At 45.1% G+C, this 25,238-nt stretch overlaps 1 long non-coding RNA gene across 1 annotated transcript in view; it reads right to left on the bottom strand.

The window, feature by feature from the left end:
* The window catches only part of LOC144772048 (uncharacterized), a 127,323-nt gene extending 104,073 nt beyond the window's left edge, over nt 1–23,250 (bottom strand). Inside the window, exons 1-2 of the long non-coding RNA XR_013599617.1 lie at nt 23,069–23,250; nt 22,266–22,398 (exon numbers count right to left, since the gene is read on the bottom strand). This is a non-coding gene — a long non-coding RNA (uncharacterized LOC144772048). The remainder of the gene's footprint in view (nt 1–22,265; nt 22,399–23,068) is intronic.
* Between the last annotated feature and the right edge of the window lie 1,988 nt (nt 23,251–25,238).

Here is a 25,238-nt window from a genome sequence, read left to right as displayed (position 1 = left end):
GAGGTTGGGATTTGAGCTTGCTGTTGTTTTACCATTGTAATCTTTGATATCATTCGAAAGATCACACTTGGTACCATAGGTACATATAACAAAGCTTAAAATACTTAAGTTCTACTGAACTTAGTTGTTGTAGAGGAAAGGACCTAGCACACCCTGACTACAACTCCTAGAGAGGTTCTAGTAGGTAAACACTCAGTGTAGGTAGGTGCACACACCACACCTCACTAGTCATGTCTGGCACAGGTGAACCCTCTGATTCTCTACCTGTGGTAAGTGACCTTCCCAAGGCACCCTCCAGATATGAGATGCTCAATTTCCGAGAGATCGGGTCATTGTGTACCTCCAGGAAGTTGAAACAGGGTTCCAACCCTACCATCCAACACCTGATTGAAGTCCTAGAGGTAGGTGATCTTGAGAAGGCCTCTAAACCAGGCCCCTTAGATAACTCAGGTGAAGGTGTCCCCTCCACAGAAGATGACCCTTTAACCCCAGAAGTAGAGGAGGAAGAGGAGGAGGAAGATTCTGATGGAGATGGTAGGCAGGTGGAAGTCAGGAGGCTTAGCCAGGCTAACCTAAGTTTACATGGGAATGGAGAAGAATTTCACCTCTCCAGACCTAATAGTAGACTTCTCCCAGGCAATAGAAAAGACAGATCTCCTTCCAGGGAGTCTCTCCTCTCTAATGCCTCAAGGGGTTCTGAAAGGGGAATGACTTCCCCCCAGAGAAGAGAACATGAGGCTAGGATGAGAGCTGTCCAACTTCAGATAGAGAAAGAGGAAACGGCCCTGGCCCAAGCTAAACTTGCTTTAGCAAGGGAGCAAAAGTTAAGTGGAGTAGATTCCACTGGTGGTAGCAATATCCCCAAGGATAAAGACAGGTCCTATGATCATAGAAACCTGAGTAAGATTGTGCCCCCCTACAAAGATGGGGATGACATCCACAAGTGGATAAATGCTTTGGAAAGGGCCTGCATGGTACAGCAGGTTCCCCAGAGTCAGTGGGCAGCAATCTAGTGGCTCTCCTTTTCAGAAAAAGGAAGAGACAAACTCCTCACTGTTAGTCATGAGGATACTAAAGACTACACTATCCTGAAGAGTGCTCTAATTGGTGGGTTTTGGTTTACCACTGAACAGTACAGGTTAATGTTCAGAGATACCCAGAAGACACAGACTAAGGACTGGACTGACTTTGTTGATTGTGCCACTAAGGCTCTGGAAGGTTGGTTACTGGGAAGTAAAGTTAAGGACTATACAGGATTGTATAATTTGATAATGAGAGAACAGATCTGTCAAAACCAGTTGTTGCACCAACACCTGATTGACTCAGATCTGACCTCTCCCCAAGATTTGGGAAAGAAGGCAGACAAATGGGTCAGAACCAGGGTTAAACAGAGACCCCAGAACCAAGGTGGTGACCAGAAAAAGGCAGACCAAAAGGGTGGAGATCAAAAGCAAAAAGACCAGAAGTCTTCTTCAGGCCCCCAAAATACTTCTAAGGAGGGGGGGGGGGCCAAAACTCTAAGAAAAAGAAAGAAGGTCCTAAGAAACCTTGGTGTAACTACTGTAAAACTGCCTCTCACTAGTTTAGTGAGTGCACCAAGAAAGGTACAGCCCCTACCACTGCAGCCCCTAAGGCACCTGCACCCCCTAGTACAGTCAGCAGTGGTAGTTCCCAACCCAAGGCTATAGTGGGGTTAACCATGGGTACTGAGGTGGATCCTGGCCTAGTCAGGATTCCTACTCAGGCTGTCCTGATCTGTGATGTGGACATGGCTATGTCCACTACTGTGAGTCCCAATACTTTGGGCAAGTACAGACAGACACCTTTGATAAATGATAACGTGACTCAAGCTTACAGGGACACATGTGCCAGTGTCACTATCGTGACACCTAACTTTGTGAACCCTGGACAGATTGTACTGGGTGACAATTACCTAGTGACCAATGCTAGCAATGTCACTACTACACATATTGTGGCAGTTGTTAATTTCTCCTGGGGAGGGGTAACTGGCCTCATAAGAGTTGTAGTAAGTGCAGACCTCCCAGTTGAATGTCTTTTGGGCAATGATCTAGAAAACTCAGTATGGTAAGAAGTGGAGTATAGGACTCATGCAGAGATGCTAGGTATTTCAGCACATGTCCTTGCTGTGACCAGGTCACAGGCCAAAAAGTGCTTACCTGAACCTGTGCTGGATCTTGAAACTATAGACCAGAAACAACCCAAGAGAAAGAGCAAGAGGGTTAAGGCAGTGCCTTCCCCCCTGCCTCAGGTTAAGGATCAGCCCTCCCAGGAGGATGATTCCTTGATCCAAGAGGGAACTGTCCTAGAAGAACTTGAGCCTGATCAGGTTGAGTTTCTTGGGACAGGTGGACCCTCAAGGGCAGATCTGGGGCAGGCACAGTTAGCTTGTCCTTCCCTTGAACCCCTCAGACAGCAGGCGGCTGCTGAGGCTGCTGGGAATGCTCAAGGTACCCATAAAGTGTATTGGGATGATGGGCTCCTTTATTCAGAGGCTAGACACCCCAAGCCTGGTGCTTCCAGGAGGTTGGTCATACCTCTGCAATTTAGGGACTTCCTTCTTACCTTGGCGCATGATATTCCCTTAGCAGGACATCAAGGCCAGAACAAGACTTGGGACAGGCTTGTCCCTCACTTTCACTGGCCCCATATGTCAGAAGATGCCAAGGAGTTTTGTCGCTCCTGTGTTACCTGCCAAGCCAGTGGCAAATCAGGTGGCACAACAAAGGCCCCCCTCATACCACTACCTGTGGTGGGGGTACCCTTTGAAAGAGTGGGGATAGACATTGTTGGCCCAATGGACCCCCAAACAGCATCTGGGCACAGATTTATACTGGTGATAGTGGATCATGCCACCAGGTATCCAGAAGCTATTCCCCTGAGGACCACAACGACACCTGTTGTGGCAAGGGCCCTACTTGGAGTTTTCTCCAGAGTGGGGTTTCCAAAGGAGGTTGTCTCTGACAGAGGTGCAAACTTCATGTCAGGATATTTGACTGCTATGTGGAAGGAGTGTGGTGTTAATTACAAATTCATTACACCCTACCATCTACAGTGCAATGGGCTTGTTGAAAGGTTCAACAAGACCCTAAAAGGGATGATAAAAGGGTTACCTGAAAAGCTGAGGCGAAGATGGGACATCCTTTTACCCTGCCTTCTGTTTGCTTTCAGATAGGTCCCACAAAAGGGGGTTGGCTACAGCCCTTTTGAGCTTTTGTTTGGGCATCCTGTAAGGGGACCCCTGTGTCTTGTGAGGGAAGGATGGGAATTACCTCTCAAAAAGCCTAAACAAGATATAGTGGACTATGTACTTGGTCTCTGCTCCAGGATGGCTGAGTATATGGAGAAGGCTACCAAAAACCTTGAGGCTAGCCAAGAACTTCAAAAACCTTGGCATGACCAAAAGCCTGTGCTTACTGAGTACCAGCCAGGACAGAAGGTGTGGGTGTTGGAGCCAGTGGCCCCAGCAGCCCTCCAAGACAAATGGTCTGGACCCCACACCATAATTGAGAAAAAGGGAGAGGTCACCTACTTGGTGGACCTTGGCACCCCTAGGAGCCCCCACAGGGTGCTCTGTGTCAACAGATTGAAGGCATACGTGGACAGGGCAGACATGGGCTTGCTCATGGCTACAGATGGGGAACAGGAGGAAGAGAGTGACCCTCTCCCAGACCTGTTGACTCAGAACCCTGATGATGGTTTAGTTGTGGAGTAGCCTTGGCAAGCAGCCTTACTCGCCAGCAGCAATGGGACTGCAGACAAGTTCTACAGGCCCATAAACATATGTTTTCATTAACACCTAGTCAGACTAACTGGTGTACCCATGAAGTGGACACTGGTGACAGTCTGCCTGTGAAGAGTAAGATCTAGAGGCAACCTGACCATGCCAGGGACTGTATAAAGACTGAGGTGCAGAAAATGCTGGAGTTGGGAGTAATGGAGCAATCAGAGAGCCCCTGGGCCAGCCCAGTAGTCCTTGTACCAAAACCTCACACCCAAGATGGTAAGAGAGAGATGAGGTTCTGTGTGGACTATAGAGGTCTCAATGCTGTCACTAGGACAGATGCTCTTCCCATTCCAAGAGCAGATGAGCTCATTGATAGATTGGCTTCTGCCAAGTTTCTGAGCACATTTGATTTGACAGCTGGCTATTGGCAAATCAGGTTAGCTGAGGATGCCAAGGCCAAAACTGATTTCTCAACCCCAGGAGGTCATTATCAATTTGTGGTAATGCCCTTTGGTCTGAAGAATGCACCTGCCACTTTCCAAAGGTTGGTGAACCAAGTCCTTGCTGGGTTGGATGACTTTTGCGCAGCTTATCTGGATGATATTGCTCTCTTCAGCTCCACCTGGGAGGATCACCTGATCCACCTGAAGAAGGTTTTAGAGGCCCTACAAAAGGCAGGCCTAACTATCAAGACCGCAAATTGCCAGATAGGGCAGAGTAAGGTTGTGTACCTGGGCCACCTTGTAGGTGGGGGTCAGGTTCAACCACTGGAGAGTAAGATCCAGACCATACAGGACTGGGCTCCTCCAACCACCCAGACACAGGTCAGAGCATTCTTGGGCCTGTCTGGGTACTACAGAAAATTTGTCAAGAATTATGGGTCCATTGTGTCACCAAACAATGACTTGACTTCAAAGAAGATGCCAAAAAAGGTTCAGTGGACAGTAAGCTGTCAAAATGCATTTGATGACCTGAAGAAGGCCATGTACTCTCCAACTATCTTGAAGAGTCCTGACTACTCCAAAGAGTTTATTGTCCAAACAGATGCTTCTGAGTTGGAGGTGGGAGCTTTGCTTTCACATCTTAATGTAGATGTTCAAGACCAGCCCATTGCTTTTATTAGCAGAAGGCTGACCCATAGAGAGAAACGTTGGTCAGCTATTGAGAGGGAGGCCTTTGCTGTGGTTTGGGCCCTGAAGAAGTTGAGACCATACTTGTTTGGCACTTACTTCAAGATTCAGACCGACCATAAGCGCCTCTTGTGGCTAAATCAGATGAAGGGTGAAAATCCCAAACTGCTCAGGTGGTCCATTTCCCTACAGGGGATGGACTTTACAGTGGAGCACAGACCAGGGACTGACCATGGCAATGCAGATGTCCTCTCCAGGTATTTCCACTTAGAACATGAAGACTTATCTGGTCAAGGTTAAGTTTAATGTCCCTGCGTTGGGGGGGGGGGGTTATGTAGGAGAATAGGGTCTGCTATCCTATGGTCACCCCATTTTTTTGCTTTTTGCTTCACTGGTTTTCGACTTAATGTGGCTGTGGGCCTGCTAATCAGACCCACAGCCCTGCTGTTCTCTCTCTAAATTCACAACCATGCACTTTAGGTACATCACCAATTGGGATTGGGTCACCTTATGAGCCCCTGTACAGTGTACTATAGGTACCCAGGGCATAGGTGCATGCAAGGCCTACCAGGGGCTGCAGCATATCTTTTGCCACCCCTGGCTGGCCATCCATACTGACACAACTGGCTGATCACTCAGCTGGGGCAAGGTCGTGTAATCACCCCTTGCTTAGATATAGTATACCTATGTCTAACCTTATATCTGGACACATATACACCTATAAGTCACTCCTATGACAGGCCTTAACAATCCTGAAGGCAGAGTGCTTGGTTTTATGTGAGATGGTGCTCTAGCATGAGCTGAGCCTGTCTGCAGCTTTCGGAACCATGTCCTTATAGCTGTTCCAGGATATTGCCAAACCATATACTCTTAAGTGCATTATGAACCTCACGGTTAGATGCTATCTTTGGTTTGGGTTTATCAAAACATGTTGTGTAAGGTGTCATACGCTTTGGAATACTACCTTCTCGCCAGTTCTGGCGACCGGGGTAGCATTCCACCCTTCTAGAGGGAGAAGACATGTTACTTTCCTTAAACACGGTTAAAGTTAACCAGAGCCTCAGCATCACAAAATGGATGCTGCTGCCACAGACACAAGTCTGATCTCCTGCTGCTGGGAGCCCTTCCAGCGAGGGAGGCTTGGACAATAGGTTTCCTGTCATAGGGAAGTGCTAGCACCACCCCAGACAGGAGATAGTGGATTGGGGCAGGGAGGGCTGAATGAAACGAGACACTGCCTGGGGCACACAAGGAGTCCCATGCATAGTCCAGTTCAAACCGGTGCTGGGGCACTCCAGCCCCAGCTCTGGCATGAAACTGGACAAAGGGAAAGGGGTGTAACCACCCCCTTCCTGGGTCCCACCCATAGGAGGGACCTAGCAGGTAATTCAGCCCCTTGATTTGGAATAAAGGTAGGAGCTGTGTCCCAAGACTTTAGATAATACTGCCTGAAACTCTGATAGGAAACTCTGGACCCTTCGACATCCTACTCGACGTAGAAGACTGAAGAATCTCCCTTGTGGTCAAGGAGTGACCACCCTGTGCAAGCAGGCACCATCAAGCGCTCAATTGTTTGCTTTGTTATTGCTCCCACCGGAGCTCAAACGACAGAGATCGACAAGAACAGGACTTCCAGACATGCAACAGGCCGATCCACAGCCACAGCAAAGCTGAGACCCGTGGAGGCGACGTGAGACATGGGACCGGCCATCTTGGAAAGCCAGCAAAGTGCTTCCTGTGCAGCTCCTGAGGCACCCTCGAAGCTGTGCATTGGGGATGGAGAAGCCCCAGCCCCGCGCATCCTTTGCACCAAAGATCACCTCTCCACACTCACCGAGTGCTGCGTGTGGCCCTTTTGCATTTTCCTGCTCAACGCGTCTGTCCGGTCACTTGCCCATTGGCTAGTGGCCTCTGTGAGGACGAACCTTCGAATTTTCAACACTGGTCTGGTTGCTCCAGACTGGCCCTTGCTCCCCTGAAAAGGAGCAGCCCCTCAGACCTGGCTGATCTGATCCAGAAGCCATCTTTGATTCCTGTGTGGGTTGCATTTGCTAAGGCCTGTTGACTCCGAATCGAGATCCGACACCGCCGACAGCGAGAGCCTTTGTGGGACAGTTCGTGCCCAGCGCCTGGTTGCCGTCGACACCTCCTGGTCCACGTGGTAGCGGAGACAAGCTTAATGACATCACCTGATCGCAACCCGACATCGCCTGGTTCCTTCCTGGTTCCTTACTGGTCACTGGCTAGTGACCCAGACTCTGTCCCCTCTGCTTTCAGGTACTCTACATCTTCGATCCACCCTTGGATCTAACCGCACTCTTCTCTCCTGGTCGCCTGCAGCATCTTTTCTCAAAGGCTCCATAGAACTCCACGACGAAACCCGACACACTTTGACACCTATGCACCCGCTTCCTGTGGGTGAGGTAACGCGAGTACTGCGGTGCTCCTGTAGAGATTTACATATCTAGTGTCCTAGTTTTAAGTGGTTAAGTTCTAGTCCAGTCGGAAGACTTCCAAATCTGCAACTTCCTAACTTTACGCACCCATTGACTTCTATAGGTGCACATGTGTGCATTTAGACACTGCACCCGCTTCCTGTGGGCCTCCTACGTCCTAACTGCTGTTATTCCAGTGTAGCCCCAGCGATTCCCAAGGCCCTAGGCCTTACCATTGTTCGTGACGTGGTTCTTATACCACTATTTTAGTATATGGTTTTAAGGGCCACCAGTGCCTATCCATATTTGTGACGCTTTTGTATGTTATATTAAGTTACTTGTTATACGCTTGTGCTCCTGTGCTCATAAAGAGTTAAGGGGATCTATTTAGAAATAAATACATATATATTTTGAATATATAACTTGTGTGGTGTCCTTTCAGTTGGTATTAAAAGGGTTGCATATGGTAAAACAGCTGGCTTCACATGCCCTCTTGAGTTTAGCCTGACTGCTTTTGTCCATGCTACCACTAGGATAGCTGGTCTATAAGGTTGACTTTACAACCATCACCATAAGGGTTGTTTAGACTGGTGCAAGGTGCTCACTAGAATAGTGAACATCATATACCAGGCCAACTTCTCACTGCTGATTCTTCTTAGTATGACACCTGCGGTCTCTTGTCCAGCAATGCTGAGAAATTCTGTTTTCGTTCCGGCGAGTACCACCAGCCCTGACGTTGCCATTGAGATGCCTACAGTTACAAATCCTTTATTGAATCCGCTGGCTGGTGATCCCCTTGATGATACTGTGTATACTCTCCCCACAGATTTGTCAATGCCTGATTTGCAAACAAGTGCAGTTAACCAGACACGCTTTTCTTTTGACATTGACTCTACCACATCAAAGTCCCCATCAAAAGTTTCGATTTTTGCTGTTTGGCTTATAAAACATTTTTTATACCCCCTTGGACTTACATTTGGCTGGTGCTATTTTCAATTTTTTTGTTCATGTCAATTGGAGTTGTGGTGTATTTTTTCCGTTTTGTAAATGGACATTATGTTAAAGAACGATCTACAAATAGAGTAATTGATCGAACTTTGGCACCCCACTCCTCCTCACACATAATGAAGAGGGACCAGACTTAGACTTTTGTGCATATCAACGCTTGGCCTGCCTTAAATGGGATCGCATGGGATGCTGTGAAATTTCAGATCCATGGCCCCCCAATGTGCTTCGTGTTTTAATGGGGGGATGTAGTAAAACAAAACATACCCTCTGATGATTGGGATGTCCAAGCCTCAGAGGCTCTGTTTTCTGATTTGAAATATTATGCTGCTTTTGAGGCAGAAGATTTGTACTAGACTCAGTCAATTATGCAGACTTATTTTGCTACCAACATTATGGCAATCATTTTCTTCATAAAGCGAACACGTTTAGAAATGTGGTTAATTATACACAATGGGAACATTGTCCAGCTCCCGTTGAAGGCAGCTCGAAAATCCTTTTGAAAAAGTTTACTTATTTTACTGATTTTAATCAATCCAATCCAGACGCATTTTATTTTAAGATGACTGCTAAGTCCTCTTCCAAAGTTAGACTCACCCACACAAAATTACTTTATTTGAAGTCCTTTATCGATCAATTAGCTGTAGGGGACTATGAGCTGTGGAAAGATACTATAGATCTTAAATCTGTTTGGGGTTCTAAAAATGGCAAGTGCAAGGCACTGAGGCTTTGCATCATGCATGTCTCATCCCGAACCATATGTTGTTTTTGAGTTCGACTATTTCTCAAACCACTTGCTTTGGATTGGCTACGTCTAAAAAATTAAATGCTCCTTCAATTCCTGATCTAGGAAAATACCCTGCGTGGTACAATCACACTTATAAGTCCATTGATGATTTACAGTCCCTGATACTGAATTCCTCCATTAATGTTTCCAGCTTGGATCCCCAAGGTTAGTTATTATGGCATAAAAGTTCAGATTCATACCAACATCGTTTTCTTGGTCTGGCCCCTGGCTACACACAGGTTAGGGTGGATCCCTGTTTTGAGAGCGACCTTTCTGTCACTACCTATTCTGTAGGCAAGTTATGCCAGAATTTGCTCAAACATTTCACTTTAGCGTCAGTTGAGCTCCATTTGTCCAAATTGACTGACAATGTTGATTTGAATGACTTTGTGAAAGGTCCTGCAGCAGGCAGGTCCAAAAGATGGAAATATGCTGTCTATAATGAAGTTTGGAAACTGTCTCAAATTGAAACTGCTTCTAGATTAAGAGCTATTGATCAAGCTAAGTTAGAAAAAGTGCTTGCAGTTGTAGATAATAGCATTAACACACTTTATTCCCGAATTTACACATTAGATAATATTGTTTCATCTGTTGTTGATATTGTGTAAGATGAAGTGTCTGTATTGTACTTTGGTCAAAATAGATTACGTTCCATTATGCAGTTTGCCTGGACTTTGCAAACTTTAAAGGCTGGTAAAGTTCCATGGGATTACATGAACACATCCTCTCTGTTTTTATCGTTTAATTTGACTGAAAAGCAACAATTTTTTTCGATGAAGGATGCTGCATATTCACTTTTGCATATTGAAAAATTGGAACCTTTACCATTTTCTGTAACCTAGTCAAATTCAGCTGTTTGGTTAATTCATGGGTTAATAACGTTACCTTTCGCCCTGTTCAAATTCAGTTCATGCATGAAACACTATGCCATAGGCAGATATGAACCATTAGGTAATGCCTATCTACATGAAGTGTGGTCTCTGCCATTTACCTCTAGGTGCCTGAGGGAGGGTAATGAAGCTTATTTGAATGGTGAAGAGTGCACTTCTACACCTGATGACTCACTTGTTTGTAAAAATATCCAATTGCACGGCTCTTGTAATTTGAACGCCCCAAATTTGGCCTGCATTTTAAAAGGTACACCCACCCCGGCTATAACACCAACTTTCACGTTGCTAGCAAACGGTAGTTATTTGCTTTTAAATAATGAAGATTTCTGTGGGATGCTGGCAGGGATTCCGTACACTGTGATTGTCTCCCAACGTGTAGTCTGCTGTAAGAATGTGCTGTTCCCTCCTCCACATGGGAAGCTCGATGTATCCATCAGGCCTTCCATTCCGACCTTGAAAGCAGAGCTCAACAAGATGAGTCGAATAAGGGCTCTACTGTCACAAAAAGATATTACCCTTACTTCTTCGCGTGAAACATTCGTCCTTCACGTTGCAAACACCCGCACTGAAGTGCATGCCCTTTTGAGTACAGATCTCCACCTGCATTTCGGTGCTTTGATTCACACAATATTCAATGCCTCGTCGACCACGGGCTTGGCACACTTTTTTTAAATTGCAAGTTCTGGCCTTGTGACCTCATTCCAAACTATATTTTGTGTGATACCGGCATTCTTTCATTCTATTTTTTCCAGCCTCTTTGGCGGTTTACAGTAAATGCTCGCCCTGGCTGCCGGTGTACTGCTGTTAATTTGCTTGCTCGGAAATGGCTGCACAGTCTGTGTCACAAGACAGTCGACCCCGGCTGCTTCAGCTTTGTAACCGGATGCTTGAATACTATGGAATGCTGCCTCTGGCTATATTGAGTGCAGCATATGGATTATCGTTCCGGTTCTCCTACTTTACATGCATGCAGCATGTCTTCCATTGCCTGGATTGCTGTTTTGAATGGCCTCTGGATTTGTGTCTCTGCAATACAGTGTCTCCAAACCCGGATTATGATCAACTAATGAGTCCCTTAGTTACTCATGAGTTGCAATGTTCTGGAATTGGGATTATGGCCTTTGCAGCGATGCATGGAGTCCTAGGGAATTGGGATACATGTACAGCGACACATGACTTCCTAGCACGCAGTTATATTGAAAATTACCCGAGTTGTCCTCTGATGGTGCTAGAGGCTCTGGCTATCGATGAACATGTATGTTCCTTTCCATTACTGAATTGGATGGCTGAAATGTTCTCTGATGATAACGACTTCCTGTAGGAGGCGGTTGCAACGTACTATGCCTATACGCTGTTGGATTGAAGTGACATTTTTTCCACTTCAAAACACGTACTGGACTCGTGACTTTTTATTCATTTTTTTCTTTCTACACATTCCTTTTATTGGTCACTATATGGCCCCTGTGGTTACTAATTCGGAATTTACTCCCAATTATCCAGTCTGGCAAATGTTGAACTTAGTTCTGTCTCACTTGAACTTGAACTCTGCGTTCCTAACTTGCCTCCAGTTTGTGCGTGTTCTGATCAATGGAGGGTGTAGTGAAGGCAGGGCCCTGCTGGCGCACATTGCTATGTTAGCATAGGCTTATCAGAAGTTTAAACGCCATTTTACCTTTTTGCAGCTTTTACACACACCACTGTATGTAACTGTTGTTGTAAGTTAGGCTGCGTGAATTTCTTCACATGAAAATGGCTTGTTTTCAATAGACTTACATCGCGACCATAGTCTGCACAGTGAGTGCGGAAGCCTCCAATGTTATCATAACAATGTTAGCTGTTATTCGGGCTGATAGCCCCACGCTTAAACACAACATGCACGCAGCTGCAGCTAACTGAAATTCGGACGCCTTTAATATTGCACTGCATGCATGATTTGGGCACTTGGAGAAAATCCGTTTCCAGAGAGAGAGAGAGCTTTTGCAGATCCTGATGTGATTCACCTCTGCTGATCTTGGAGGTATGGGGTTCCCCATTCAAGCCTAAGAGACCTTCTATTATTACATAAAACATAGTTCCTAGCTAGGGAGGGTGGTATATAAGGAACTATAGGACCTGTTTCCACTATCATTATAATATGATTTCTCCTTTTGTGTTTTATGGAATTGTAACAATACGGAGCATATTATTTTTAATCATATGCCTGCTTATGTTAGCAAAAATACTGCACCTTAGAGCACGTCGTCAAAATGAACATTTTAAACGTTTCTGTGTCTCTATTTACTCACGTTGTGGACTGGTATGAGAATAAAACGAAAGAGTGTTCTTGATTCCCACCTTTCCTGAGAGTAACCTAAGTCGCATGTTCCAGGTTGTCTAATCATTGGTACCTTTGCTATAGGACGAAGAGCTAATGTGCCACTGATGCTAGTCGGTTAGGGGTTCTAGGTACTGAAGTGAGTTTTTTGGTCCACCACAATTCACTGAGGTCCTGGGTCTCTGTGCACAGTTCTGTGTATGAGCAGAATACCTACAACACCGCAAGTTCCTGCCATCGACCTATAGGTCTAGAAATAATAGCAGTAATGTGCTTCAAACATATACTTTCAGTACTTCTTAGATTATTAAAAGTGTGTGACCTTTTTGTCCATTTTGCCGTTGTGAATCTGTGTAGCTGGAATATGAAAGCTCACATAGTTATAATAATAAGCAAATATAAGTGATTAGTCTGCTTGCAGGGTCTTTTGAAATGTGCTTGGGTAAGTCTGAAAATGAAACGTGTCAGTCCACCAGCATAAGCAACGTTGTTCCATAGACACTGAGAAGACAGGCGCTCTTGCCTGTGGAAAATTCAGTCGTGGTGTACGTGCAATAAAGAAAACCCCGTCAGAATGCCCTTCCTCCTGTGCAGAGATAAGAGTTGTAGGGAGCCTTTTCAAGCAGAACTCACAGCACCCGTGTTTTTATCTGCCTACACATAGTAGTGAGCTCTGTTGAACCCCTGCTGCCGCTGCTGCCGCTGTTACCGTACCGACGTCTCCACATTTTTTGCGCATGTGGGCTTGTCCCAGGTGTTTGGAGCCGCAAATCACGGGTGTTTGGAGCCGCGAATCGCGGGTGTTTGGAGCTGCGAATCGTGGGTGTTTGGAGCCGCGATTAGCTCGGGAGACGCCCGGCTTGTTGCGAGTGTTTGGAGCCGCGAATTGCTCAGCGAGACGCCCGGCTTGTTGCGGGTTTTTGGTATTAAGGAGAATCAACATGAAGAAAGGAAACCCTGGGCGCGGGGTTCCTGGAAGGGTGCAAGCTCTTGGGCAGACCCCTGGGGGGCGACCCCAGGGGCCTCTAAGTCTCTGACCTCCGACCTTGCTCAGCGATTCGCGCTGCAGGGCTATTGTCAGAGGAGTCTGGGGGTGAGTCTGTTGAAGCGCTACAAGTGACCTCAGGTGGAAGATTGGATGCACCCAGCCCCAAGAAAGGAGCGTTCAGGGAAACTGGCTCCTCTGCGAACAGCGCAGCTACTGTAGCCTTTGAAGGCCTGTGCAGTCTTGAATGGTATAATCTAAGGGCACTTAAGGCAAAAGTGGACATAATAGTCAGCTCTGGCCACCAAAGACTTAACGCTTTTTTGTCAGGTGTGCGGGAAGAAGTACGGCTCGGCAGTCAGCACGGCGGTTCAACAGAGGTAAGTGGTCAAATTTTTTTAAATTTTTTTTAACATTTTAATGGTTTTATGTTTGTAAGGTGCCAAGAGTGTGATACTAGGGGCATGTGGCGCTAAAAAACAAACAGACAAAAAAGCGGACTATTGGGTTGACTAAAGCGTGGTCCAGCTGCTGACAAGATAAGGTGCTGCTCATAGTTGATTTTGGATCCAGTCGCCAAGTAGAAGCCATCAAGGGAAGGGGATGGCGTCAAAAGGGCTTAAAGAGTCCAAGGAATCCGAGGTGTTAGAACAATTGACACAAGAATCTACTGTGGAGCTCGGGGCAACTAGGGCAAGTACTAAAAGCCGGAAACTAAGGACCAAATAAATTCTTTCGAGAAGCACGATGAAGAAACCCATAGGGGAGGACGCGCAAGTTTCACAAACTAAAAAGGTGCAGCTGCCTCTAAATCACTGAAGGACTTTGTTGGTAAACATTTTAGAAAAATATGCTCGCCAGGAAAGTCTGCAGACCTCGATCAACAGTCTAAGGATGGATCTTTGGCCTGCAGGGATGATCTACTGGAGGCATCTGAGGGGGGTCAAACCCCATTTGATCTTACAAATCTGGAGCAAAGTGAGTTAAGCCTTCATCCTCGCCTCTCCTCATCGCCACAGATTTTTTCAGAACAACAGGAGCACAACACCAATAGTGAGGAACCAAGTATACCCTGGGACGAGGCTTCGGGTATACATTTAAGCTCAAAAACGGAGAAGAGCCAAGATAAGAGTCAAGTTAAGAGTCAAGACCTTCCAGACTCCCACTCAACTGAAAAACAAGAAGGTCTGGGCCAAAATCTTACATTAGACTTCAATATCTCTGCAACCCCGGCGTCCTCAATGCTGGATATAATGGTGCTCCTCCAGAAAACTTTGCAAGGCTTATTGGAAGTAACTATGCTAAATAGCGATATTTTAAAATCTCAAAAAGAACAACTGCAGAAGGTAGTGGGGGAATTGAAAAGCATCAGGGGACAAATGCCTGCAATGACAAGAACCATCTGCGAGGATCTCCCAAAGCACGATGCAGACGCTATGACACCCATGGATCAAACAAATGTATACATCTCTAAATGGCCGATGCTAATAAAAAAAAAGGGGGCATTATCTAGGATATAACACATGGAATCGCAGGTGCCAAAAAATAAAGAAAGTCTCAAAAAGTAGGAGGCAAAAATCTGTAAAGCCTGTTCTACCTAGGGTTATTGATAATAGTATAGATTCTACTCCCTTGGAGCAGAGGCCCCTTAAATTAGTAGCAGGGAAGGGGAAAAGATTGGGCTCCAAAAATATAGGACAGCTTAGTACTGCGATGGGAGTAAGGGGAACAAGAGAGCTACCGGGGAAGTTAATCTCCCATTACGGCCCAAATATTATATTGCCGGGTAGAAACCCTGAAAAAGAGAATGGCCAAAGATTTTATGTCCCCAAGGGTAAAACAGGTGGACCCTAGAATGGTAAGAGGTAGGAGTCAACAGAGGTCAGAGCAAGTGGGCCCCGTAACCTCTAAGGTGTTAAATGAGGCAGAGGACAACAAGTGGTTATACTTTGAACCTGTTCAGCAATTACAGCGGGGAAAAGATTAAGAAAGTTAGTGCCCTTGAATAGGTCCCAACTTTTGTTCTCATTCTTGAAATGCCCGAGTTTGAGAGGAATCGGTTCAAAAGATCTGCGCCAAGTGGGTTTTAGAGTTAACCCAGAAGGGAAGGAAATTACCAGGGTGTTAGTGTATTCAGAATTGGTAAAAATAGCAATAGAAAATGCAGGGGGCGAAATGGCCAAGGAAGGGATAAGACTAATCCCGGAGGGAGACCAAGCAGGGTCCAGTAAATTGGGTGCGGGCTTCCTAAATTGCCATGCTGGGTTGGAGAAGCGTCAGGTAAAATTAGTTAAGGGGTTGGTAGAAGGCAATCTGACTATAATGGTTAATAATTCAGAAATCTCGGATATGTGGGGTAATTGGAGCCATGTGAGTAGCCCTACAAGCCCCTTTCGACGACCCAGTGGGAAATTGATATCTTAAGTGATGTGGAGTAGGAAGTTGGGTTGTCACATAGCCTAAGAATAGTATCTTGGAATGTAAATGGCCTTGGAGATGTGGTAAAACAAGGGAGGGTAAGCATTTTAATTCAGATGTATGATATTATCTGTCTCCAAGAAACATGGCTATGCGACAAAAACCTTACTTTTGATGGCTATATTCAACTCCACCTCCCGGCGCGGAAAAAAAGCTTTGGACGCCCAGCTGGAGGGCTGATGATATTGCTCTCTTCTAGTAAGGTGAAAGACGCAATAAAACTAAGCATCAAATGTAAATGGCTTTTGGCATGTAGAGTACTCTTAAATGTTAAAGGAAAAAAAATGTAAACAGTTGTGCTTATAAACGTGTATATGCAATGGGGGTCTCAAGATGAATATGGGATAGAGCTGAGGCTCTTCAAAGAAAATTTGGACAATCTGACTGAAAAGTATGACTCCGATATTATTCTTATGATGGGTGATTTTAACCACAAACTGAACCCCTCTAAGTCTGACCCAAGGAATAGAGAAATCATGGAAGTCTATGATATAAGCATGGCAAACTTCCCAGACAATGTTTCCTCACAGCAAGATTTAAGTTTAGTAAACCATCTAGCCACAAAGGGTCTATTTTGTTTAAATGGCCGGTCAGAAACAGACTGCCCTGCGAAGAAATCATTTAAGATAGGTGCACAGAATTGCCCGATTGACTATGTTTTTATGCATGCCTGGAATTTTGCCTTAATGAAGGGTTTTATGGTCTCTCAAATGGGAAATAGTGACCATAATCTACTCCAGTTTGAGATACAGGATGTGGTGTTAACTAAGCGACAGATGGTAATTACCCAAAATGTAGAGTACCCGAGACGGGCTACCACCAGATTAATGGACCAGTATATAGAAAAGGTGCTAAAATTACAACAGAGGTTAGTCTTAGAGAGCCCACAAGGGCAAAATCTGGATTGGTTTGAGAGAAAAATCGATCAGGTGGTGCATTGTCTCCAAGTGCAATTTAAAAAAGTAAAAGTAGGTGAAATAAACCAACAAAATCCACGGGCTAGGCAATTAAAATGTTTTTCAGATGTATGCCTAGCAAAGAAGAGGGAAATAAGGAGAGAAGTACGTAACCTTAAAGTTAACTATAATTTGCCTGGATCATTAAACCTGATAAAACTGAAAAGGGAATACAAAAGGTTAATTACTGATTCAAAAAGAGCTTATAAAGAAAAATCTTGGGCTAATCTCCTGGAAGCTATTGAATCAAAGAATAGTCACCAGTTCTGGCAATTAATAAAAGGAGCGGCTGGGCATACGATGGGGGCAATGAATTGTGTAGTGGGAGAAGCTGTATGGGCTGAGTATTTAAGGGATGTATATAGTCCCAGTGGTGCCATGGTTATAGACGAGCCTGTGAACCGGATAGATTTGGTAGGGGACCTAAAAGCAGACTTTTCAGTAACAAATGTTAGTAAAACAATAGGAAGTCTAAACCTGACTAGGGCGGCCGGCCCCGATAACCTCCCGGCAATAATATTGAAAACACAGCCTCAATGGTGGGCAACATTTTTATCTCATATGTTTTTACGGATTTTAGAGCTGGGAAAAATACCGAGTAATTGGAGGGGGGCAGTAATTCGCCCGGTCCATAAGAAGGGTGTTATGTATGACCCTAAAAATTACAGATTGATTAATCTTCTAGATATCGGAGAAAAAGTGTTTACGAAGATAATATTAGGAAAATTAAAAGAATGGGTTGAGGACTGTGCAATCGTGCCAATAGAGCAAGGGGGGTTCAAAGACGGCCATTCGACAAATTATCATTGCCTAGCCTTGTGGGCAGTCGCACGAAAGTCAGTTGAGAAAAATGGGAAGCTGTATTGCTGCTTTGTTGACTTCCGTGCGGCATTCGACCTAGTGGATCGGAAATGCCTGTGGGAAATCCTTAGAAAGAATAAAATCCCAGAAGTGCTCCTTGCTTTAATAAAAGAGCTACATACTGAGAACTGGGCTCAGATTATTACGGATAAGGAAGGGTCCTTAACTCCCAAAATACAAATTGGAAATGGTCTTAGACAAGGCTGTGTGCTGGCGCCGCTCTTGTTTGCCATTTTTCCTGCTGACCTTCCAAAGACCTTAGAGATTGATAGAAGCGCCAGCCCTAAAATGAATGGATTAAAATTATCATGTCTGCTTTACGCAGATGATTTGGTGATTTTTGATCAGACAGCGATGGGCCTTCAAAGGAAATTGAATGTATTCCAAGAATATTGTGTGTTAAGGTCCCTACCTGTAAACGTAGATAAAACTAAAATCTTGTGTTTTGGAGAAAGAGACTTAGGTTTTAGTTGGTATCTAGGCCCCTTAAAATTGGAGGTAGTAAAAGAATATAGATACCTTGGAGTCTGGTTCGAAAGCTCCTTAAAGTGGCAAGTACACTTGACAGCCCAAAAAGCAAAAGCTCTCATTGCAGTGTGTGGGCTGAAAAGATTTAATAGTGAGTTTGGTGACATGTCACATAGACCTGTGCTTCAGGCGTTTAATGCAATGATCCCTCCTCCAATCCTGTATGGTTCAGAAGTACTTTGGCTTGGGGGCAAAGTTAATTGGGACGTTGAGGAGGGTAAATGCCTAATATTCCTACTTTCGCTACCCAGCTTAGCAATGGTCCAGGCGATAAGATTCGACTTGGTACGACTTCATGGAGTGTACGGGCCCAAATAAATTTATTAAGGTTGTGGAGTCGACAGGACCCAGGGGGGGCAAGCGGGGGGGGGGTGCAGAAGGTCTCCCTCTGGTGTAGGAAGGAGATCGAATCAAGTGATTTAAATTGGGCAAAGGAGATAAGAAGGAAATTGATTACGGTTGCAGAGAACTTAAAGGTGAGATTCTGCCAACAGTCACTTCAGGCTGAATTTTCCAAGAAGGAGCTCAGGGCTCAAGGCCTTGAGCTGTCCAGAATAATTGATCAAGGCTATTTGAGCGGGAAATCATCTGTTCAATTTATGTTGACAGCCTGGCAAAATGAACCTTGCTACCCTTATTTGGATACCCTCCCGAATAAGTGGCTTAGATCTGAAGTTTTAAGAGTTAGGATAGGTATTAATCCTTGGCTGTCGAATCCGAGGGAGAAGGTCATTAGGCTCCACTCGGATGGGAATTGTAAATGTTCGCTAGGCATTAAGGGTGATATGCTGCATATTTTGGTAGATTGTATGGCGCTTATATCTCAGTGTAAATTGCACTTGAGGCCTCTTTTTTAAAATATGAAATAAGGTCTCGTGCGCAGGTGATTGACTTACTCACAAAAATGCCTAATTTAGAGATTTCTATCGCCATTGGAATTTATATGAAGTCTGGAAAAAGCCCTTAGCAAAATACTTTAAAAGTTTTAGATTTATTTTGAATTTTAGTGTTTTTATGATGATTATTTATACATTTTAAATTAATATGAATTCAATATTCCTCCTTGGTGCCATACGGGTAGAATTTTAATGTGTAAGTATGTTTTTGTAACTACTTAGTGAACCTTAGGTTGTATTGGACTTCAAAAAGCTTATCCTGGAACAAGAATGTTTTGATGAATTTGTTGTTTTTTATTGTGTGTTACTGACTGTGTATTTATCTTTCGTTTAAATATTTTTACCGTGGGTATTGCAGTTTAAAGACTAAGGTCTAAATAAACATTGCTTTTGACATGACATGACATGCCTACACATATGACCCATGGTTTGCCATTCAGACTATCTTGTGGTATGCTTTTCCCTTAGTAAAATATCCAGCTCTTGCATCCTTTGGTGTGCAGATAATCTGGAGAATGCTGAAAGAATTCTTCCTGCCTTCCCTTAAACAGGTTCCAGCACACTCTACCGCAAAAGGCTTATTATTTGGAGCCGACAGAATGCTCTCTATTTTTTTCACAATGAAGCGTTTTTAATTTTAATCATGCACTTTGTCTACTGCACAGCCCAGGGAATTTAACTCCAGTTGCCCAGACTTACTGACGACTCTTGAGTAATATTGGTACATCTCCTGCAGTAGCCCTAAAAGTACTGACAGATAGGTGCAGGGTTTCAATGCTGACTCGGTGCAAATATGGTTTCCACTTAAAATCGACAAGCTTGGGGCTTTAGAGGTGACGCATGTTCCATGTGTATAACTTGTCTCCGTCTGCATCCAATGACGTACAAAAAGAGCAAATACAAACATTCTCCCGTCAGTCCCCTAGGCGTTTATTAACCAATAGGGAGCTGCTGAAAGGCCTACGTGATATGTAACTAGCCTTGTTTCTATTTCTTATTCCCTTAAAGGCCCGATGGAGGTGGAAGGCGCGTTAACTGTAGATATAAAGGTAGTTCTTGACAAGCCTGTTTGCAGTTTTATTTTTTGTGAAAGTTTGAATTCCAGTCACTATGGTGTGCCATCTAGGGATACATGCATTGTTGAATGGGTATGCGTGAGAGCAGCACAGATGACGTGGGGAAAGTACAGCTGAGCTGCCTAGGCTTGTGCATGCATTTTCCCAAAATTTAGTTCAGCACCGTTGCTGCGTGAAACAAAATGTATAGCACCGATCCTGTCAAAAAAGTGCTGGTGCTGACCCGGAAATCGCCAGCACAAATTAAGCACTGGAGGAATGTTATCTGATGAAATCCTGTGTGGGACTCAGAATTTTGGGGTCAGTTCCATCAGCAAGCTGCCACTGTCTGTGCATTCTTCGTCTTTGTAGCATAGGCCTCAATCCAGCCAGAGATCATGTAGACCACCACCAGTGCATACTAAATTTTGCATTGGGGGGACTATGCAAAGTCCCTTTGTAAATGTTCAACAGCCAGCTCGGGAGCTAGAGAGTGTCTGGATTCTGTGGATGTTCCCTTACCGCTGTCAACAGTCCACGTCTGATACAGTCCTTACGGATGACCTCCCCATTCTTTCATAAATTCTTATTATACCAATATTGTGAAAAATATCTACACATGGCATCACAGCCCAAATGTGCAGGACCATGAATTGTAAGGGCCACATTATACACCAAAGCAACAGGCAACCTAATCATTCCATTAGTTCCTACCCAAATCCCATCAACCTCTGTACCCTCCTTTTGCCATTCAAGCTTTTATTTTATCAGTTGCATTCTGTTTAAACAAATGGGGATCCATGGTTATATCGCATTCTGCTTGTCAATTTTGCTCTGGTTGAGCCATATATATAGTACTTGTCTCATCCAAGCCAGTAGTTTTAGTATTTTGATCAGCAAAATTGTTACTCGTACTCACTTTCTGATGGGCAGCACATTTAATAATTGCTAAAGCCTTGGGCAAAGCCAATGCATTGAGGACGAGCACAATTAAGGTACCAGGTTTTATTTTAGCACTTCCAGAGGTCGGAAGTCCTCTTTCTTCCCCAAGTTCACCAAAATCATGCGCAACCCCAAAGGCTAATTGGCTGTCAATGTAGATGTTCACTGTCAAATCTTAACTTAATTCACACACTCTGGTGAGGGCTATTATTTCCGCTGCTTTGGCTGACACTTGTGACATTTGTCTCCTCCTTTCTCCTCTTTTCTACTGTTTGCAATGTAGTTATATCATAAGCTGCTCTAGTTCCTCCTGTTGGTAGTTTAAAACATGACCCACCTACCATAAATCTGCATCCCTTTCAATTAAAGCTTTGTCTGACATATCATTTTTGAATTGAGTTTGATGTTCTGTCACCAATATACAATCATGCAAATCTGTAATTTAATCCTCCACAGGCAAATGCATCAATGTGGCTAGGTTCAAAGAAGTACAACAATACAAAGTATTATTATTGGCCAGCAATAGAATCAGTTCATATCTAGTCAATCTGGCATTAGCAAATGATGTATATGTGTTTTATTCAGCAATGTATCAACAGAATGAGGAACATATACATTCAATGTATTTCCCAAAAGCAAACTCTCACTTTGGTCTATTGATACTGCTGCTGCTGCCCTCAGACATTTAGGAAGTGCTCTGGCTACAGGGTCTAATACTGCAGGCAGATATGCACAAGGTCTCTTAAGACTCTCAATGTTCTGTACCTGTACCGCAATGGCACATACTTCTCTTTTATTTTGTCCTCATATCACCTCAAAAGAGCACATTTCGTAGATAATACGGTCCCTTGTATTCTGCCCTTGTGTCAGACAAAGTCAGTAATTCAAGTTATGGCTCCTTGGTGGCACCTCCCCAGCTGATACTGACTTGAGAGGTATAATCACTCGACTCATCTTCAGCCCTCATCCAACATTCAACTGGATCCCAAAATCGTACATTCCTGCTGCCTCCCTCAGTTTCCTTGTCCAACTTGTGAAAGTATCTAACAAATCTTCACCACTCATGCCAGGTTAGAGGTTCTGGCTGACACCCCTGTCTACATAGTTCCCTTCTTGCCAGGGGGAACAGGAAAAATATACATTTTGTTTGGTTCAGTGCTATTTTATCTCCCCCTTTATTTTTTCATAAAATTCTAAATAAAATCATGGTGGACCTTACCTCCACACATTTACTCCTAAATATCTGATATAATCTTACCCATATTTAGCCAGAATCCATTCAAAGCAGGGCAGCTGGTAAACATGTCTGCACTGTCTGCAACCTTGGCTCCACATCTCTGGCATTGTCGGTCTTTCTAAGCTTAACCAGCTTCAAGGGAGACCAGAAGACTCTGTAGAGAGTGAAAACGTTATTCCTCTTTAATTCAACATTGTAACGATTGGGGGGGGGGGGGGGGGGGGGCAGGACCAAACGTATTTTGGGTTCCCCTGTTCACAATAACTTTGGATTCACTGTCCATTTTCAGCTCATTCACACAATTGTTATGCCATGCAATATATTTAATGATACATTCAATATGTATGAAACAGTAAAAGAAGACAAATGAGGTGTGATTCTATGTCAGGACTGGAGGCGAGGATTATGCCTTCTTTCTTCACTTTATTACATAGCAGCGAAGGGTATAACAGAAGACTACATTTCCCATGAAAGAGTAGTCAAACAAAAAATGCATGGTAACAACCAATCATCTAACAGGAGACCAATGTCCAATCAGGGGCCAGCCATCCCAGCATAGTCCATCAACAGTGTCCTCTCTTCCTCTTTCTTTGTTGCTACGCAGCAAGAAAAGTACTCTTTAGTTCTCTTATCCGTTTAGTACTTGGGTGTTGTGTTAGAGCGTTTCAGTAATTTTTATGATGGTTTCTGTGGCACACGCGCTGCTTGTGCGATTAAGCGGTAGCCTATTATGTGGTCTTTAGCACTGTTTTCAGACTGTTTCCTGCTGTGGACCTAGCAACTTGCTTTGTTTTATATCGTGCGGCGCTAATCGTTAGATTTACCTTGTGTTTTTCACCCCACACGGTTCACCGAGTTTACTTCAGAGCATCTCCCTGCGTGTGGGCTGCGTTGCGGGGACAGAGCCGCGGGTACGGGTTTCCATCACTATGCAGCTCCGTGCTGGTTCTGCTCACAGGTCCTCGCACCGTCAGAGGGCGCAGGAGGCTGTCCAGACGCAGCTCAACATTTGATCTCTCTTAGAGTTTCTAACGCGGCACGCTCATTGAACGGGAGTCGCTGGTCTGAGGGTGAACGGCGGTAACAGTTGTAGGCAGCAGTGGTTTGTACATAAGTCGCGCTGCTTATTATTTGCCTCACGCTCCATCCCCAAGCCCAGTAGTTATAGGGGAAGAGCCTGTATGTTTATTTGAACACCTCTCCGAGGTCTGGTATCGAGGTTGGCACTTCGTGCAAAGGACTTACCCAGACCAGCTTTCCCTGTTGCAAGGGTGTTTTCTTATAAATTCATTTGCCAGCATTAGTCCCTCGGGCTCGAACCCGGTCTACTGCGGTTCCTTCCACGCACAGAGCTACAGACTGAGACCCAGCCATAATTAAGACCTTTTCTGCAGGGCCCAGTAGGGAAATTCTACTTTGCACTACTAGTGCACCTTTTATATTAAGTCATCTCTCCGTTAGAGGATAGGCTCTCCAACCAGATTCAGCAGGCATTTGCCCAGCTCACTCAACAACTTTGTTCCACCCCCAAAGCCCCAGCTATTGCTCCTCCTGATCCTCTGGGTCCTCCCCCGCCTAAACGCTCCTGGGAAGCTGGTGTGGATGGAGATGCGTTCGATCTGGCGGCAGCCAATCGGGCTGCCGCCAGACCCATCGCAAAGGACAAAGGGAAAAAAGGTAAGTCCATCAGCCGTAGTCCTTTGCGATGGTTCTGGCGGCGGCCCGATTGGCCCTGCCATGTAAATAATCCCCTTGTAAATATTGCCTTGGTGCCAGTTGGCGCAGTATAGCGATAATTGTGATTACCTGTGTATGTTTGATACAATACAGAAGTTATTCTTTTCACCTAATCTGGTGTGGTCTCTTTTTGTGGTGTGCCTTGTGTGTCGCCTGTGTGTACTGCGTGGATGCTTTGCACATTTCCTCTGGAGTTTGGCCCGCCCGCTCTGCACCACGCTACCCCATTTGTAACATTGTTGGCAAACGGTGGGATAGTACTTGTGTTTGCGCAGTACCACAGCGACAATGGGTTGCACTGCAAATTGAGCGTTGGAAATAATCACAGGTTTTGGGGATTATTGTTCCTGATTTTGTTGCGCCCTGAAAGTGTCATTTTGTATTGTGCCCTCCTGTAAGCAGCTTTTGCACCTAGGTCCCTTGTCTTGCACTACGTCTTGGTGTCTTGCCAGAATCGAATCCGCCTTTGATTTTGACCGTCTGTTTAAGTACAGTGTGGCGGAGCTGAGGGGATTCTGTAAGGAGAGAGGTATAACAGTATGTGGGTCAGACACCAAGCCAGGCCTTCAGGGATTCCTGATTAAATGGCAAGAGGATGAGTGGGACTGGGAGCATTATGAGTATGAGCAAGAGAGGGCCCTCCCCTTATGCCAGGAGGGTGGCCCTAAGGATCCTGACCAGGAGGTGCAAGATGACAGGGCGTGGACACCAGTAGGTAGTGAGGACCCCATAGATAGGGAGCCTCGTGCTGGGTCTAGTCCCGGGGGCACTGCCCCATCCCTTTCCCTGTCCCCAGAAGAGTGGGTAGATAGGAGGGAAGAAAGGGGACATCAACTGGCGCTGGAGAAGCTCAGGTTGGAGCAGGCCAGGGAATTAGCTCAGCTGAGGGTGGAAGAGAAGAGGCTAGAGACAGAGAAGGTCCTAGCGCAGGAGAGGATGGCTGAGCCAGGAAGGGCCTTTGCCAGGGAGAGACTAGCTCAGGTGGGTAGGTTGTCCCCTGAGAGTGGTTTCTGTAGTCTTGATTCACCAGTTAGGGTGGGATCCAGTGGTGGCAGCGAGAGTGATTCCAGTGTGGGAAGTCCTTCTCCCAAAGCCAGGAAGATGGTGCCTAATTCATAGGGGAAGGGGGGCAGGTTGGAATTTAGGGACGGCAGGAAACTGGCCCACCAGTCCTGGGGGGAGTATGTGGACGTGTGTTGAACTGCTCTGGAGGAATGGATGGAGGGTGGCGCGGTGATTGATTGGGAAGGGTTGTTC

The sequence above is a fragment of the Lissotriton helveticus genome, chromosome 8 (assembly GCF_964261635.1).
Source record: "Lissotriton helveticus chromosome 8, aLisHel1.1, whole genome shotgun sequence".
Taxonomy (NCBI): domain Eukaryota; kingdom Metazoa; phylum Chordata; class Amphibia; order Caudata; family Salamandridae; genus Lissotriton; species Lissotriton helveticus.
Note: the sequence above shows the minus strand (reverse complement) of the source record. Positions and strands in the feature narration are given on the sequence as shown.